Consider the following 17977-nt stretch of genomic DNA (forward strand, 5'->3'; position numbering starts at 1 on the left):
TTAGCTGCCAAAAGCTAAGCCTGAGTTAAAACCAACACTAAGCAGTTCTAAGCCTGAATGACACTTTAGAGACAGGGGCTCCAGGCATCCTGATGGGGTGGCAGTGGGAAGTAGCTAATGTGCTTTTCTGAACAGCCAAGATCAAATATGACAAGGAGCCTGCTCTTGTGAGCCTTTTAGGCTGAGTCAGTTTTGCCATAAGAACACCTGTCTTATGATGAGAATTTAAAAGCAGCATAATGAGATAGAAAGGGGGGGGGGGGAAATGGATGTTTCTATTTATTAAATGCCTCCAGGAAATGGACTGAGAAACTGACACTTCATCAGATACCCCAAGAAAGGAGTCATGGCAGCACTGAGAAATCTGGGCATGAGGTAATTGCAGGAAGAGGCAACAGATAACCCCCAAATCCCTGAGATAGAGCATTCTTACTAGAAATAAGGGCAGAAAGGAGATGTTTATGGCAGAAGTGGAACAAGTGTAGGTATGAAGCCCAGGAGGTAACCCGAACAGGGGCAACAAAGTCATAAAATCCATGAGCTGGTACCCTGAATTCCTCTGCTCAGGACTCCTGTGCACTTTTCTGCATGATGTCTGAATCACAGGCAAGGCAGGGGTCCTCTGTCTTGTAAATAATCCTCCAGCCAAATGCTGCTTATAGAAGGGGGATGATGAGAGACGCCCAGGTATGCATACATGAGAAGAACCATCTCTTGGGCCTGGATTTTAGACATGCTAAAAAAAAAAAAAAAAAGTGAATCAGCCATGGTGATGGTTGCCTAACTGGCAAACCAAACTTCTGCTCCTGTGGTAATGCAAGACTCCAGGAGTACACATCAAACAGCATATGATACATACACTCCCTGTGCCAAAGGTCTCTCTATTCTATGAACAGTGTGCAAGAGGTGATGTTTAATTTTTTTTTAAGTATTTTTGACTATGCCAATTGCAGGGAGGCAAGAAGATAGCCAGCTATCCAGGACATCACCATCATTGCAGACCACAGCAGATGAGGAACGTGGCAGAAAATGTTATGTTCATGCCAGCAGACAGAGTACCGGAAGTATGTTAGGCACACGGAGGAATGCTTCTCTTGAATTATCTCATTGTGTCTCTAGAAGAACTTTAACATCAGGTGGTTCTTCATTTCACAGCTACAGCACCTGAGACCAGGAAAAGATGGACAAGACAGACCATTTCATCATGATGACAGTCAAGAATGACCTCCGACCTTTGTCTGATTAGCATTCTTACCTTTATTTCTATATATCAGCTCACACCGAATGTTTACATCCAAGGTGCTTAAATCGCAGTTTATGAAAACTTCCTAGTAACTTTCTGAAATGGATGAACTGACATCTACATGACGCCTGGAGTGGACACTTCTAGTTATAGACTGGGAGAGAAAGAGGATAAACAGCAGGTCAGGTAAGATGCAGAAAGATAATGTAGGTCTTGCATAATTGAGTCTGGTCTTGGTGATATTGTATAATAACTAATAATAATGATAGTAATAATAATAACGCGTAAACATTCAAATTTAGACATTTTAGGTAAAGATAAAGATTTTCATATATGGTTCCCTTTATATTTCCTTGTCTACTTCTAAACTTCCAAGGAAACTTGGTAGATTCAGTACTCCCTCTTTACTCTTTGGCTTTTTCAGGTCCTGAAACTGCTAGATGCAAGCCACACCAAGCTCAATTAGCCCTCTCCAACCTTAGAGTACTTCATTGACTGTTTCTGAAGTTCATATCTAATTATCAATGCAGCTACCAGGAGAGACAAACTGTTCTGGAGCTCTGTGAAGAATCTCTCATTTACTTAAGAAAACAGAATTTCCTTCTGGACATGTAACTATAAGCATCCTCATGAGTTAGAGCACCTTCACTACAAGACGGCCTACTCTGGTCCCCAAAGATGTTAGACATAAGAAATGCATTCTTTACAACCACCACACAGCAGAGAAGTCTAAAGAGAGGGCCAGGCAGCTCTGTCATGGGGTCTCAGAGTTTTATTGCTGTAATTAGATGCCATGATTATGGCAACTCTTACAAAGGAAAAAAAAATAGACTGAGGCTGGCTCACAAGTTTAGTCTATTATCATCCTGGCAGGAATGGTGGTACATAGGCCAACATGGTGCTGGAGAAAGAGATGAGAGTTCTACATCTGGATATATAGGCAGCAGGAAGAGACAGTGGGCCACTAGGCCTGACTTGAGCTTCTGAAAGCTCAAAACCTGCACCAAGTGATTCACTTCCTCCAACAAGGTCACACCTCCAATCTTGCCACACTTTATGAGCCTATGGAGGCCATTTTTATTCAAGTCACTATAAACTGCAACATCTTCTACTCGTTGGCATGATTTTTAGCATGGAAGACATAAAAGGCAGAAGACATAATCACCTTTCAAACCTACTGTAACTTAAGTTTTACCCATCAACATACATCATTTGTTTCCTTGTTCGGTACAGTTGATGGAGCTCCTGTATCCTATCTACATTTAAAACATCTATTATCAAAAAAATGACATAAATATTGTATTTTCTTATACCAGCCCCCCAAAGCTTTCAAAGTTAAAAGTGTATTAAATTGAACAATAACAAGATTTTAGATATCTACCTTTTCAATTAGAGACTAGAGAGAGAAACCTTAACTGGACTTAAGATGGATGCCACTATAACTGTCTAAGAAATAAAGATATTTGAAAACTGGGAAAGAGTTCAAATACGATGTCTACATTTGCCTTAAATTACTGCAAAATTCTGTCGCTTTGTTCTGTCTCTGGTGTTTTCCTCTGAATTCATCTACCTCTAGCCTTCTTTCTATCTTATTAGCCATAGTTCTCCACTATTTATCATCTACACTAATTGAGAATTATGCATAAAAGTAACCACCTGAGTATCTCATTATTCTTATTTTAAGCTCTTGTTTTAAACTTGTTACTAATTCTCTGTGAGTTTCACATGCAAACCAGTGGCGCTCATCTCCCCATCCCTTCTATATTTGCCCTCTGCCCTTGCAACCTCCCTCAAAATAAACACACACACACACACACACACACACACACACACACACACATACACACACACCAAAAACAAGGCATAGAAAACATCCCACCGTGGGAGCTGCAGTATGTCACAGTGTGTCCCACACTGTCTTCCTCTGTCTACATATATTCACCTGCAAATATTCATTGGTCTGGTTCAAGATCTCTGGCTTCTGTGACACTGTCAGTGTTGGATCCTCATCAGGACTCCTGCAGGTTATGCTGTTGTTGCCCTGTGTCATGAGATCCTTTCACATTGAAACAGCAGGACCGGTCCTTTCATGGGTCCCAGTCATTTGCAGATGATATTGATTTGGGAGTGGGCCATCTCAAACTTGTCTGGCTCTCCCTTCTCGATACCACCATTGTGAGCTCTCTCTCCAGCACTGCTCTGGCTGGGCCACCCAGTGCCACCATCAGCAGGAGGCAGGGTCAGCTCTCTTGCTCTCATGCCCTCTGGGCCAGATCACCTGCACCAATTTCAGAGCCAATTTCTACTGTGTTGTCCATGCAAGGTACTGGGCTTCCACTCCAGAATGCAACATACAGCCAGCGAGGGGGCAGGACTAGCTTTAGAGCAGCTGTCACTCACTCTTGCTCTTGGGTAAGCTCACTGGAGCCCCTTCCACCAGGGTCAGCTTTGCTGTGGTGCCAGGCAAGGTACAGAGTCCAAAGTTCTGCAGCCAGAGAGGGGCAGGGTCTGCTCATCTCACCCTCATGACATCAGGGCCAGTTCTCCTAACTGCCACAAGTGGTGAGGAGGGACAAGCATCACTCCTCCCCCCTCCCATGCCACCTCACAATAGACAAGTGGCTAGGACAGTTCTCCTGCACTTTTGCCCTCAGATTGACTTGCCCATCCCCCTTGACCAGGACCAGCTCTCCTATGTTGCCCAGATGAGGAGCAGAACTCAATCTCCTGAATGCAGCAGCCAACAAGAGGCAGGGCCTTGTGACCCTGAGACTAACTCTCCTTTGCCCTTGCCCTTAGAGCTGCTTCACCAGGGACTATACCATCAGGGTCAGCTCCCCTGCACTGTACAGCTCTGAGCACCCCCCACACAAAGTGGTCCCCTGTGACAGCTGTTCAGACCAGAAACAATTCCATGTTCTCTAATGGTAATAAGAGCCATTAGCATTAACACTGACCCTTGCCACTGTGTAACTATGAACTCAGACATGCCCGTCAGTGGCAGCTCTGGCTGGGACCCTGCCATGGCCTCAGGTAGCAGGGCTGGCCACTCCCAGCAGGTTACTCCTCTCCACCCTCAAGTCTCCAATGCCATCTTTCTTCATAGTGCTGAAGCTTGTGCATTTCTTTCTTTCTCTCCCATCTGACTACAACATACTCAAACATTGTGGTGACTCCCACTGTAGATTGGCCATGTACTGGTAAATCTCCATTCATGGTCCATTGCTTGTTAGCAAACAAGTTTCTATGGCCCACCTATGATGTGCATTAGAAAGCAGGTCTGTGGGTGGTATGTAAGTCTGCAGGTTTCTGTCTTCCTCCTTCTGCCCTGCACTAACTACTTGGACTTGATTTGGCTTGATTTTTATGAGTCGTAGGCAAAAAAACAAAATAAACAAACAAAAAAACAAGCAAAAACAACAACAACAAAAAAGAAAGCCTTGGCCACCAAGCCAAGAATCAAACTAGGATGAGCAAACCAACTGCTCTGCCCCACCCTGATGAAAGGACAACACCACCACACCACCAATGAGGTGTCTCTTTGCCCGTTGTTGGGGGTTTTAAACTCTCACTATTTTCCAGTAAGAGTCTAGACAAGTACTCATAGCATCAGTGTGGCTCTGGTTGAGTGGCAATATTCACTCCACAGTGTAAAGACATGCCAACAGGTAGAATCATGACACACGAAGAGGAACTGACAGTTCAAGACAGCATGGCGAGGCAGATGGAACAGGGACAGGGAATACCAGACAAGGGGTCGGTAAGGTGAATAGGGACCAGAGAGTCAGAGGATGAAGAGATACTGACGACCAAGAGCTAAAGGGTAGGAGATGTGAAGAGAGCATGAATCTGACTACTGAGAAAAGGTATGTGCAAATCCAGGTTTTAAACCTTTGTCTGGTTCCCCTTTTGATGTCATTTTTTTAACACATGGAGTTTGTAAACTGGAATCTCCCATGTGCACGTGCGAAACAACTATAAAATATGCAGAAAAGCTGGGTTCAGATTCCCATGAACCAGCAAATGCCTATGTCACTCAAAATATCAGCACGGACTAGAGTGAATGGTCAGTTTATGCTACAGTCATAAACACTGGGATACCCTGTGATAGATGTGGAAAGGTTCCTATTTGGGGAAGAACTGGCGGCTAAAAGAAAAAGGGGACCGCTTCAAGACAATGAAAGGAGCCCGGGAGAAATAAACTCGTTACTGCGAGAGCATTTCCATTTTATGTGTTGCCATCCCAGATGACAACAGCTGAGAATTTCATTCATTATCTAACTCGGTTTAGAATCAAGCGTCTACACTGACTGCCGAGCTAAGAGCTAATACACTTTCATCTTTGGATCGAGTCTTCTAAACACGGCCTATCGAAAGTTGCTTTAATTGGCATTTTGTTAGAAGGTTAATACGGACTTACCAAAAATAGCCTGGGAGGGAAGCAGATAAGACATAAAGGGAAAATGCATTCTAATCATGCGTATTCTCTCCTTTTATTTGAGCCTCTTCTTGGGAGCTGCATTAACATGACTATTCAATACCTTCCCCCGCAGCATATCTCTCTGGAGGTCTCCTTTGTCCTAGCCTTCTGTTCTAACTCTGTTTGGAGGCTTTCTTATCTACCAGCCAATACTATTTATTGATGACGCACCATAGATACCTCCTTGCTACTCACAAGCTTGCTTTGCTTCTGTTTACTCCCGTGCTGAATAACTACATCTTCATGTTTGCCCGTTGAGAACTGTTTACAGATCCTGTATCTGAGAGACTTCGTTATAGTCAACTCTTCTTTGTTTCACAAACAGATTCTCCATGCCCATCTGGTATGAGGAAACAAAAGGGTTCCAAAACAGACAGTTAGTCCTCAGCCTATAGGAGTTCCTTTTGTAGTTGGCAAAACCAGTAATTAACACCAACAACACACACACATACACACACACACACACATTTCACAAAAACTTGATTTGTGAACTGCTATAAACCTGTAAAGAAATGGAGAGGAAAACAAACACAGCCTGGGAGAAGGTCATTTTCAGAGCTTTTCAATTAGCCATACCCAAAATATGGACAGTCTTGTGGCATGAAAATGATTGGTTTTGGTTTTTCTTTACACTTGAGATTCTCATACTGTGTACAATGAAAAGTGATCATTGATATCTCTAGTTTCCTCACCTCCAGCTTCCTGCACATCCCACCCAATAGGTCCTCCTCCCAACTTTGTCAGTTTGAGAGTTTGGACAAGATGAGCTCATTTGCATACTGTCTTCACATTATAATCATATAATTGCCTTTCTCCCAGAGCCACAAAGAGCCATTGAAAGTTTAAAATTAGAATTTACTTAATTGGTTTCTGGTTCTTTCTCCAACTTTTTGTCCTGCTTGGCCCCACACTTGTGCGTTTCCTTTGCGTTGCTTCCTCACAGACCACAAGTACACTTACCTCTCTGAAGCAAGTGGGGAGACTGAGGGTCACTAAGGTGTGATTTGTAGGAAACCAGAGGTCAGCATACATCAAAATCACAATCTCTGTTACCATGGCAACCTCTACATTTGGCAAATACTCATGGAAGATGTTGGGGGGTATGGTATAGTATTTGTGTATGTGTGTGTGTGTGTGTGTGTGTGTGTGTGTGTGTGTGTGTCTGTGTGTCTGTGTGTCTCTGTGTGTGTGTGTGTTTCACCAGCCCTATGCATGAAGCTTCATATCTGTATGGAGTAGAAATTGTAAGAATTGTTCTATTTCACTGACAAGCACTGGAGTCCTCAGAGAATCCTGACAGTTGATCAAGGATGTCTAGTTGGATAATACCTATTTCTCCTAAAACCTGAACCATAGACTGGGGACCTAGGGAAGACACTCGATTAAGCAGAACTGTATTGACTCGCAGATAGCCTAATAGTGTGACTACTGTGAGGTGCTGCCATGCTAGATTCCTCCATCCTGGCTTACTTTCAAATACCCTGCCTGTGAGAAAAGGGGAACAGCAGGGAGGACTGCATGTGTTGAGTCCACATAAGATGGTCTCAAAAAAAGCTGAAGTCTGATGCCAGCTGGGTGTAGAAGCAGCAGCTACACTCTCAGAAAGAAACAAACAATAAGACGCATGTGGGCTAATTTTTTTCAGAGTCCTGTGTTTGGGCTGCTTGTTGGAGGGTGAAATCTGTATTCAGGGTTTTCATTCCAGTTAATCCTCTCTGTCAATGCCCTGACAGACATGCACAGTGTGTCTCCTAAGTGATTCTAAATTCTGTCAGGTTGATGAGTCCAGCTAGCATATTCCCCTTGCCTTGATCTTTTCAAATACCCAGGCACCCACTTCTCTCTTACCACCGCCTGCTATACCTGATACAAAGGCCTACCAAGCTGCTGAGACTCACGAGGAACATACCAAGATGCTCAGCCATTGCCTACTGACATTACTTGAGCTGTTCTTGTATTTCAAATAAAGCTTCTGACCTATAATTCATATGTAATCTGCTTATTTAGTATATATAAGTTAATGACTTTATGGACCACCATGACACTCTCTGGGTAACGGACAGGCATCACCTCTAAACATTACTTTGTGCCTTTTACTGTTGTTGAAGTTTGTAAATGGGACTACATAACATGGAAGATGCCCTCAAACCTCCGAGTTCCTAATACTAGGCTGTTGTCTGCCGGTGATGGGCTGCAGATGGAATTCCAGGATGTACTGACCGAAACTTCATACAACTTTTGTTTCTACTTGGCAGAGCCATTTGTTCATCAATCTTGAGAGTAATGTTTTACTAGAAAGGCAAACTTTTACCTCCTCCTTTAGGGATGATATGTGGCCCTTACCTCCTAACAGTCTGCATTACATCTGCTCTTTCAGGAACGTCTAACATGTCATTAGCTCATCCCCAGGGTTCTATCCAATGAAAGCATGGGTAGAAATGTGGTCTGAAATCACTGTCTAGTTAGATAGCTTATTCCAGCAGTGTGAATTGATGGACCTGGGGGCTCTCATCATTGTCAGAAGTCTCCAATAGATCATGGTGCTCATTCCTACTGAGCCAGCTCATTCTCAGATCCCTTTGTAAAGTGACGCTCCAGGCAACCCTCACCAATCAATACCGAATGGGATGTGAAGTTCTTTTCATCAAAAGACTCCATGAGAACAGCGAGAAGACAAGCCATATCCTGGGAGAAGATTGTTCGCAATGTGTACAACAAAAGATCAGCACCTAGACTGCACACAGAAAGCACAGAAAAAAAAAAAAAAGAAAAGAAAAGAAATGGCATAGTAGCTATCTTTGTTCTAGAAAGATCCTAAGAAGGGGGAGCCTTACATTTCTGAGCTCAGGGATATAAAACCTAGGTACCGTTGGAATGCACACCTGTTTGATGTAAACACAGCTGTGGGTGGGGCTGATGGACCAACCTGGATTTTGCCCTCTTGCTTTGTCCTTGAGCCACTACAGCATTAACTGATGGCAATTTCATGTCCCTGTTCCAAGGGGCAAGCCAAAGAAAGGTTCCACTTGGCATGATTTCTCCTTGTCGTCTATGCTCATGAGATAGTCAAGATTCTGAAGACTCCTGGGTCCATACAAGGGAGCCTCAGAGGGATGATCCTTTGAACAAAAGCACCATTTAGATACCAGGCATTCTGACAGGAGGGTCTGCTGGGTCTTCCACATCAGCTGAGATTTGGATCATAACATAGAAGACTCCTGCTGAAAGTAGTTGTGGCCACGAACTGACTCCTTACTAAATTGCAGGGACCTTGATGGTAAGTCAATTAAATTTCTTGTTCTAACCACAATCAGTAGGAAATTTTTAAATAGACTAGACCTATTCAAAGGGACCTGGATTCTTGAAGAAGAGGAAAAGCTTGGGTTGGGCGATATCAAAACTCTCTGTCTTGAACATACAATCAATACTGATGTTACCATCATGTTCCAAGCAGTGATGGTGGTCCTACCATCAGGATGATGATGAAAGCAGTGATGGTGGTCCTGCCATCAGGATGATGATGAAGTACATTTGCCCATAGACTTAAAGTAGCAGGTGTTACAGAATTCTTGGGGATTCATGTCGGTCAAGTCAAGTAGAGGATTTGCAAATCCAGGCAACTGGAGACCAGTTCCATAATCTCTGCGGCTTTTGTTTAACTTAATTACAGAACCAAGTGAAGGACAGGTTTTCATGTGGCTGCTTGTGGCAAGAAATGGAAATAATGACTGCAAAATCTGCCCAAGTGCATACACATAGGAAGCCTGTCTTCTGTCTTTGTAAGCATACATGAATAATAGAGAACAAGATGTTCTGTCTAAAGGGGTACTGAGCCACTGGATAACTTTGAAAAATGCACTTAAAGGAGTAAACATTGGCAATATCCTTCCAGACCCAACACCTTAGGAGAAAGACACATGAGCATGGTGGGCATGCAAGAATATCCATTGTGTGTGGAGAGGGACATCTTGCACAGCCTTTCCAGATATCTATCCCAGCAGTTTATAAGTGATAGAAACATCCGTCAGTGGCACAGCGTGCACAGGGTGAATGGCGCCTTTCAACTACGTCCAGCAAGAAAAAGTAGGTATTGTGGTTGGCAGAGTACATGAATAAATTCGTAAGCTTTGATAAGTACATATGTTCATGTTGGACCATGCAGCCAACATAATCACAAATTATAGAAAGGGTTGTACTGTCACTAATTGCTTGTACCAGACACTGTGAAACATTCACTTGCTTAACTTGAGAGCTGGGCTGGTGCGGGAGAAGATTCTGATATTCATATCATCAAGGAATATCAGAGAGACCAAGGAGAGGTCCAGAAAACATCACTACCTTCCCAAGCACAGTACAGTTAGCACAGCATGAGACATGAATTTGACTGTCTCAAAAATTTTTCTTTTTTGGTAAGGCTAACTCAAACCAGGATGATAAGAACAGGGTCTGAATGGAGAGTAAGAGAATAAGAAAGAGAAAGTGGGCCTCTATCAGAGATGTTCAGGGTGATGGTATCTGAAGGGCTTGCTGGCTAGGAGGTGAGCTTTGGAACTTGACTCCTGTAGACAGGACCGTCTGGGAGAAGGCCTATTGGAATGGGGAAGATAAGAACACAATGGCAGATGTGCCACAAATGAAATGCTGCAGGATTTATTGTCCCATCCTCTACCATCAAAAGGAAGTGACATGAATAATAGTCATTTTCCTTCCCAGAATGATACTGGTAACCAAGTATTAGTAGATATAATTGCCGGCCACTTGGAGGAAGTGATAATGCAAAATTAGGCAGCTGTGTGGTCAGGAAGTTGTGTCTAAAACTTAGGAGAATGGGGGAGTTTAAGGACGTCGTTGCTATACCCACAGCCATAACTGAGGCAGAGATGGCTGGTAGGTTATTTCTCTTTTAGCTGTAGGTATGTGCTATTCTTCCTACTCTTGGATGATGATCTCTGAAATCTCTTGCAGTGGGACTTTCCCAGAGTGCAATGCTGTAGGATTTATTGTTTCTTCCTCTTCCACCAAAAGGGAGTGGCATAAGTGATTACCATTTTCCTTCCCAGAATGATACTGTCAAAAATATATATTAGCAGATATAATTGTCTGACACTTAGGGGAAGTGATGTTGCAAAAATAGGAACCCATGAAAAGGGGGGGGGGGAGGAAAAACACCTGCTTCCCTCTGCTTTCTGAGGCTCTTATTTTGAAGATAAGACTGCTTTGGTCCTCAGATGCCTGGTCTATTTACAGATGTATTTATAAATGTGCAAGACACCATTTCTAGATTCTAAGTTGTTAATTCATCACTTCTCACCTCTTCCTCTGCCTCCTAAAACAAGTCTCCCTTGGACTGTTGGTGGAATTCAGGGTGAAACAAACTGTTGCAGCCCGTGTCCCATTCAGAATATAAACTTTGTCATAGTATTTCAGATAAAAAACACTCAGAGACCAGGGAGGGAAATCCTCCTCTCCACAGTGAGTCAGACCATTAACCTCCTATCCACAAGCCGAGCCTTTCCTCATCACAGGCCTCTATGCACACATACTTCCCCATAGCTACTCTGCTTTCATTGCTGTGCTAGAAACATCTTGTTGGGCTCTTAAGGACCAGCCGTTACATTATTTAGGAATTTTACACTTGACTGTTAAATGATGCTGTTGTTTAAAAGAAACACATAAACTCACAGACAAGGTTTACCAGGAAACAAAGTTGACAGCCAAAGCTCACTTTTCATGATGATTTTCACTAAGTTGTGTCACTATCTGTGTCCCTTGGGTCATTTCTTTAGGGTAGAATTGTAGTATAATTCTGGCTGCACTTGTCTTACTGACTCTGCATGTAGACAGTGAACGTTGATGCTGGGAGCATTTCTATCATGGAAAGTGGTAAATCCAATGCACCGAGGTTGGTGTTTATGTTTCTCCCTGTAGAGACCCTTGTTCATCTGGAGTTGCTCTATCTAACTGCTCTCCTCCTGGGTATTCTCTCAGTTAGACTTGAATGTGAACTGACATCATAGGTCTTTAATTCCTTTCTTAATTGACTCCTATAATTACTCATTAATGGTGTCACTTATTCAATATGTGGGTTCTATACTTATTGAAAGCAGAATTCTTATATTTCCCATTGCAAGCTCAGCAGACTGTCTCAGTAAACAATGGTACAGTTAATATCAAACGTACATTATTAGGAAAAAAAACTAACTTTTGTAGAGAACCCTGATCCCATTCAGGAAAGAAGATGTGCTCCTAACAGATAAATTAGAGTTTCTTTTAGGAAGAAAATGACTTCATTTGCAGGTACTGATAAGCATTTTAAATTTTTTATTGTTATATATTCATTGCACATATGAACTTCATAAAGACAATTCTTTCAAGTGTATCACATACTTTGACCATGTTCAACTCCCAGTGCACTCTCCGGTCTCCTCACCTCCTCCTTCTTTTCCACCTTCCTCTAAACTGTGCCATGTCTGCTGCTGTCATGTCCTACTGCTGTCATGTCGTGTGTGTCTGTGTGTGTGTGTGTGTGTGTGTGTGTGTGTGTGTGTGTGTGTGATTTTATGTATCTATGCACAGTCTATAATCCACAAATGAAAGAGAACTTCTGGTATTCATCTTCATAAGTCTGGCTTATTTTCCATAATATAAAATGTTCACCAATTGCAAACATTTTTCAACAACTGATGTAATTTCACTTTTCTTTATGTCTGAAGAAAACTCCTTTGTGTACATTTTCCTTATCCATTTATCAGTTGACAGATACCTATGCTGATTTCACAGCTCAGCTGCTTTGATGAGCAAAGATGTGCAAGTATCTCTGTGGTATGTTGACTTGGGTCTAGTCTCAGGGGGATCTAGCAGGGTCATATGAAAACTTTATTTTTATAGTTTTCGTTGTTGTTATTTGTTTGGTTTGATTTGGTTTTGCTCGTTCTTCAGTGAAATTTCTACCACTTTCAACGTTGGTTGAAACAATTTACATTCCCACCCAGGATGTCTCTCTTCCTATGAAGGCCTCCTTTCCCATTGTCCTGCCAGCTATTTCAGGCTGAAAGAGGAGCCCTAGAGACTTAACCAAAGCTCACTCATAGATGATGTAACTAAAAACCACTCGGTAAGAGGAGAGGGATGGGCAGATGGTTGGCTGGAGGCTCAAATACAAGGAACAGTGAACCTTCCCAGGAGGAAGACATTGAGAGTGTGTAGCCAGAATGTCTAAGGAAAACACTGTCTTCTGGCTCTCTTCGGGTTTTTGTGATGTGACATCAATAGCTTTTAGCTCTAGTCTTCCTAACTAAACTGGTAAAGTGCATGTATATATATATGCTCTGTGTTCATATGAGTATACATTGACAGGAACTTTGCATTTCATATTTAGATGCTATGTGGGATAAAAACAGAAGATATGCCACCAAACTTTTTTTTCTCTCTTACAACTTTATTTTAAAAAAGAGGAATACATATAAAGATTTTTAAAGGCATTTTGGCATAACACTATATGAATATTTTTGTCAGTACTTAATTCTTTTAAAGGTTTGATAGCATAAATTGAAATTTCACTAATTACCATAAGCATAAAGTACACATAGGACAGAATGTAACATGGAAACAGTTTTCTTGGTGAGTATAGATTAAGCATAATGATCTTTGAATACCAAAAAATGCCACAAGGCTGTATTCTTAGCTCTTGGATTATTAGTGATTTAAGATCCAGGTGTACCACACTCTGAGAGGGTGCTATACATTTTTTTTGCCACCAAACTTTATAAATGAAAATAGTTGACACATATAACAAGTGTGAGCTACAGCCATGTCAGGCATATGTGAAGTCTTAATGACCTGTTTTTCTAGCTCATGACACATTTGAGATGCTGATTGATAGGTTGGTTGGTTGGTTGTTTTCTTTCTTCAAATCTTAAAGTACTAGAATACGATCAAATACTTCAGTGATAGTTTTATTCCTAATTCTAGAGAATAGAATATATATCATGTGTTGTTTAAAAGCACCTCTGAAATTCGGAGAGAGGAAACTGGGAGCCAACTGAAATACGTGGCTAAGAATGTCCTGCATGACTGGTCCTAACCGCTGTCAGGGAGATGGAATGGGCTTTGGTGTTCTCCAGAATATCAGGGGGTACATCATCCACAATAGCTTATGGGATGGTTCATAAAAACTAGAAAGACCAGAAAGACTTTATACAAAATAATGATAAGGTGAGGCTATACAAGCACCCTGATTGCACCAGTGTACATCACAGGCATGCCCTGAAATGTCACACTGAAGCTCATAAGTGTGTGCAATGCTGCAGGTTAATCAAAACCTTTTATGTGCTTGAGATAGCAAACCTTCACTGAATCATCATATATTGCATTTGTGTATTGAATCATTGCCATCCTCCACAAATATGTACAATTTAAATAATAATTAATGAATTATATATAGCTATAAAAACTAAATAACCACTTGAAAGGCATTATGCTCATGTATCAAGAGCGGATAGAGTCCGAAATGTAAGCATAAAATTTTTGCAACCTACTTTTAACGAGGGTTCAACCTCTCCTCGAGCCCATCACCCCACAGACGTAGTGGAAGAGAAAAATTATTAGGGGGGAAGTGGATCTTTCAGCAATAGTTCTTTATGGGCAAACTCGATCTTCTTTGGCAACAATTCAGTCTTATAGAAAACACCAAATACGATTCAGCAGCTACAGACCAATCCTCTAGGCAGGGAGATACCACACACTAACCAGCAGCTGCCATCCTGTCCTTTCAGCAAGCAGATATCAGGCATGAACCAGAAACTGTAATTCAATCCTGAAGAAAACACCAGGCCTGGTGACTGGCCTAAGGCGAGGCCACAGAAGCAGCAACTTGCTATCAGAACCTCAAGAGCAGTTCTTGGGAGCGTTTCTCTCAATTGGCAGTGTTATCACAAGTTGATTTCAACAATGCTATGGAAGGAGAACCAATAAGAAGAATAGCAAGGAAAACAAACCAAGGCTCAGTGCCTCTCTCCCACTGGTTATGGGGTGATATTTATACTCCTTCATCAACCATCCTTTTATGTGTCCGCTATATCAAAACATCCTTTCACCTGTATCTGCTTCGGGAAAGCAGTCTTTTATGTCTTTGCTTTAGCAAGGCATCCATTCACCTGTGTGCCCCAACAAAACATCATTCGACATACTGACTTTCCAAAGAGCTAGAAGTTTCCGCTTCACTGAAGTGAGGGAGAAGCCTGGCAAGGGGAGGGGGCATATTTTGAAACACTTGGGCATGAAGTATTGTTTATAGAATAATCTGAAAGGTGGGGAAATGACGAAGTACTCCAGTGATTTTTGGATAAGGTGCCTAAATAGTAGTAAAGACCCTTAGTGAAGCAGTAATGAGCACAGGGTAGCCCAGGGAAGATGTTTATGTAGTAGAAGCTTCAGTGAAGATAGGCATTTTGTGGTGGGAATTGAACAGAGCCCTCCCACCACAGGTGAGCTCCCAAGAAGGGTAAAATCTATTATTCCCATCCGGTGCTATCTACCTTTCCCCTTAAGCTGTTCTACCCAACTTCCTGTTGGTGTGTTTGAACAAACCCAAGGGTTTGAGTCATATCAATATTCGTCTGTACTTCCAGTCTCGGTCTCTTTGAAAATAACAAATGCTGGTGAAATATATCAGTTTCAGATTGCGTGTGCTCATGGAAGTTTTCCACCACACATTTTTCATTTCTTACTGATTGAACTCTTCCCTGGTTGTAAGAGCTACACATTAAACATTGAATGCAATATGATCAAGTACATGTCATGAGAAAACAAGTAATACAGACAGGTAATTATAAATTAACTAACATTTCTCCAAATAAGAGCATTGTGCTTACAGTTCAAAGGCTTAATCAACATAACAAGCAAATCAGGACACAAGGTGAACACAAGCAACCACATATGACCCCAGAGCCATTACAGTGTAAGAGACTTTTCTCAAATAGGACAAAAAGACACATTCAGAATAAAGGGCAGTTATGATCATTGATTCAAGTATCTGAGCATAAACATAAGATATGAACAGCAATCACATAGTCCTGGGAAACCAAGAGAATTACAATGTATGATATTCATATGGGCTAAAGTTTGTGGGAGAAAACATATTTTTCCAGAATAATGAGTTGCTGGGTAATATAACAAAAGCTGCGTCTGTTTAAAATGCAACAAGGGGAGAAAAGCATCATATATGCACGGACATAGTACTGAGACAGAAAAGAGGAAAGTGTGGAACAATAGTCACTCTGGAGACCATGGATATAAAACCCATCACTCCCTGACTGTGGACATGGGTTAAACCTGGGCATTGTTTAATCTCTGGGTTAGGTAATTTCTCAGCACTGGGGCCAACAAACTTAGTATAAAATATCAGTAGGTGATGTTTGCTCTCTCCAGTTGAGCAGGAGAGCAGCTCATTGAGGAGCCATGACATGTATGCATCTTCCAAACACAACTATGAGAAGGAGAGTTTTCACTGGGGCTCCTTCATATTGGTTCCATGGATGTTTAGACTCCATCAATTCTAGATTATGCATTGCTTCCCTACACTATCAGTAAGACCCCTGGATTATGTCCTAGGTTCCAGCACCCTGCCTAAAATTTGACAATCAGATTTGTTCCAGACATTGCCGGAGATCCACAAGGAAGCAAAATATTCTTAGATGCAGATTAACATCTGCCAATATGAATGTGTTGTCTAGTCATGTTGAAACTTGACCATCCACCACAATCTCCTTAAAGAGCTTCTTTTAAAAGCACATGCCTGGGCCCCACCCACAGCTCTTCTGATTCACTACAATTGGAGTGAGGACCATGGCTTTGAAGTTATCAGGGGTGATGTTGGTGACAGTGGTTCTGCTTTCACACACTGAAAACCACCGCCCCAGTTCATCTCTGCTGCCTGGTATAGCTTTATTCACACAGTAGTGATGGACCACTTGGCTAGCTCAGCTTCTCTGTTTCCAGTCAGCTTGCCTGTGCCTTTCCCAAAACACATCAGGGGGAGGCTTTCTTAGTTCTATACCCTAAGTGACATTTCAGACCCATGCCATTCATGCATACTTTATTTGAGTAAGTCCTATCTGATCACTATAGAGCAAACCTAGTTTACACCAGCTGTTCACAAATAGATTTATCCCTCTCAAAAGAGAAAAGAAAAAGAGAAGAAAAAAAAAGATAGGTAAAAGCTACAAATCCGGAAGTTAATTCAGTTGACACTGCCCCCCACCCCTTGCCACCAACAGTGTGAACAGATGATGTGTCTGGATGCACGTCCCACTGTGTTGGTTATTTTAAAAAATGACCTATCAGTGGCTTTGAGTCCAACCAGAAAATTTTCCAGTGTTTAAACAAACTTTTAGCAATCACCCCACCCGTAAAGCATTCGCTTACCCCACTATAGTTTCAAGTTCCTAAGCTGAAAAAAAAAATTGTATTGCCAAGAATTTTTTTAGTGCAAACTGAGAAAAGGCATTTGCTCTCTAGGCATTATCTGCATAGTTGGTTGGACAAAGTCTAATGCCATTGTACTGTGGTCTAAAATTCAACTGTGCCTCTCTCTTTTTCTGTACTCCTGCTGTGAGCACCTAAAGATTTTGCCATAGACCCTGCAACAAAAAGTGGCCAGAACAATTCTACAGATGAAGAAATAATTATAGACTTTCTCTTGGGTTCCAGAGGTACCCACTGCTTGTTGGTCTGACAGCTATTATGTGACCTACCATATTTTATGCCTTATCCATTACTAGAGCCCCTGAGTTTCCCAATCTAACTTCTGTATCAGTTATTTTTACTTCTTTGTTGTAGCTATGACAAAGTGTCTAACAAAAACATTTTAGAGAAGGAAGGGGTTATTTTGGCTCACTGTTTGAGGGTTTAGATCCTCAGAATAGGGAATGTGTGATAACGGGAGCAGCCTTCGGTGTGTGGGCAAAGCAAAGGTGATCTGATTTTGTGTCTATAGTTAAGGGAAAGAAGGATGAATGCTGGTGCTCAACTTGAATTCCCCCCCCCCTTTTTTTTCCTTTTTACTTAATCTAGCACCCCAGCTCATGAAACAGCGCCACCTACATTAAACATGATTTTCCTTCTACAGTAAAATTTTTACAGAAAGGTCAACATAGATACACACATACGTGATTCTAAATCTAATAAAGTTGACACTGAAACTATTTTGACTTCTGTCCCCTGTCTGGTAGCACCAAGCCTGCATGATCATACTT

The 17977-nt window shown here is 41.8% G+C and overlaps 1 pseudogene across 1 annotated transcript in view; it reads left to right on the forward strand.

Annotated features, from left to right (window-relative positions):
• Positions 1–17977, forward strand: part of LOC308440109 (solute carrier family 49 member 4-like) — a 166461-nt pseudogene that overhangs the window by 79663 nt on the left and 68821 nt on the right. The window lies entirely within an intron of this gene.

The sequence above is a fragment of the Micromys minutus genome (genome assembly GCF_963924665.1).
Source record: "Micromys minutus genome assembly, chromosome: 1".
NCBI lineage: Eukaryota > Metazoa > Chordata > Mammalia > Rodentia > Muridae > Micromys > Micromys minutus.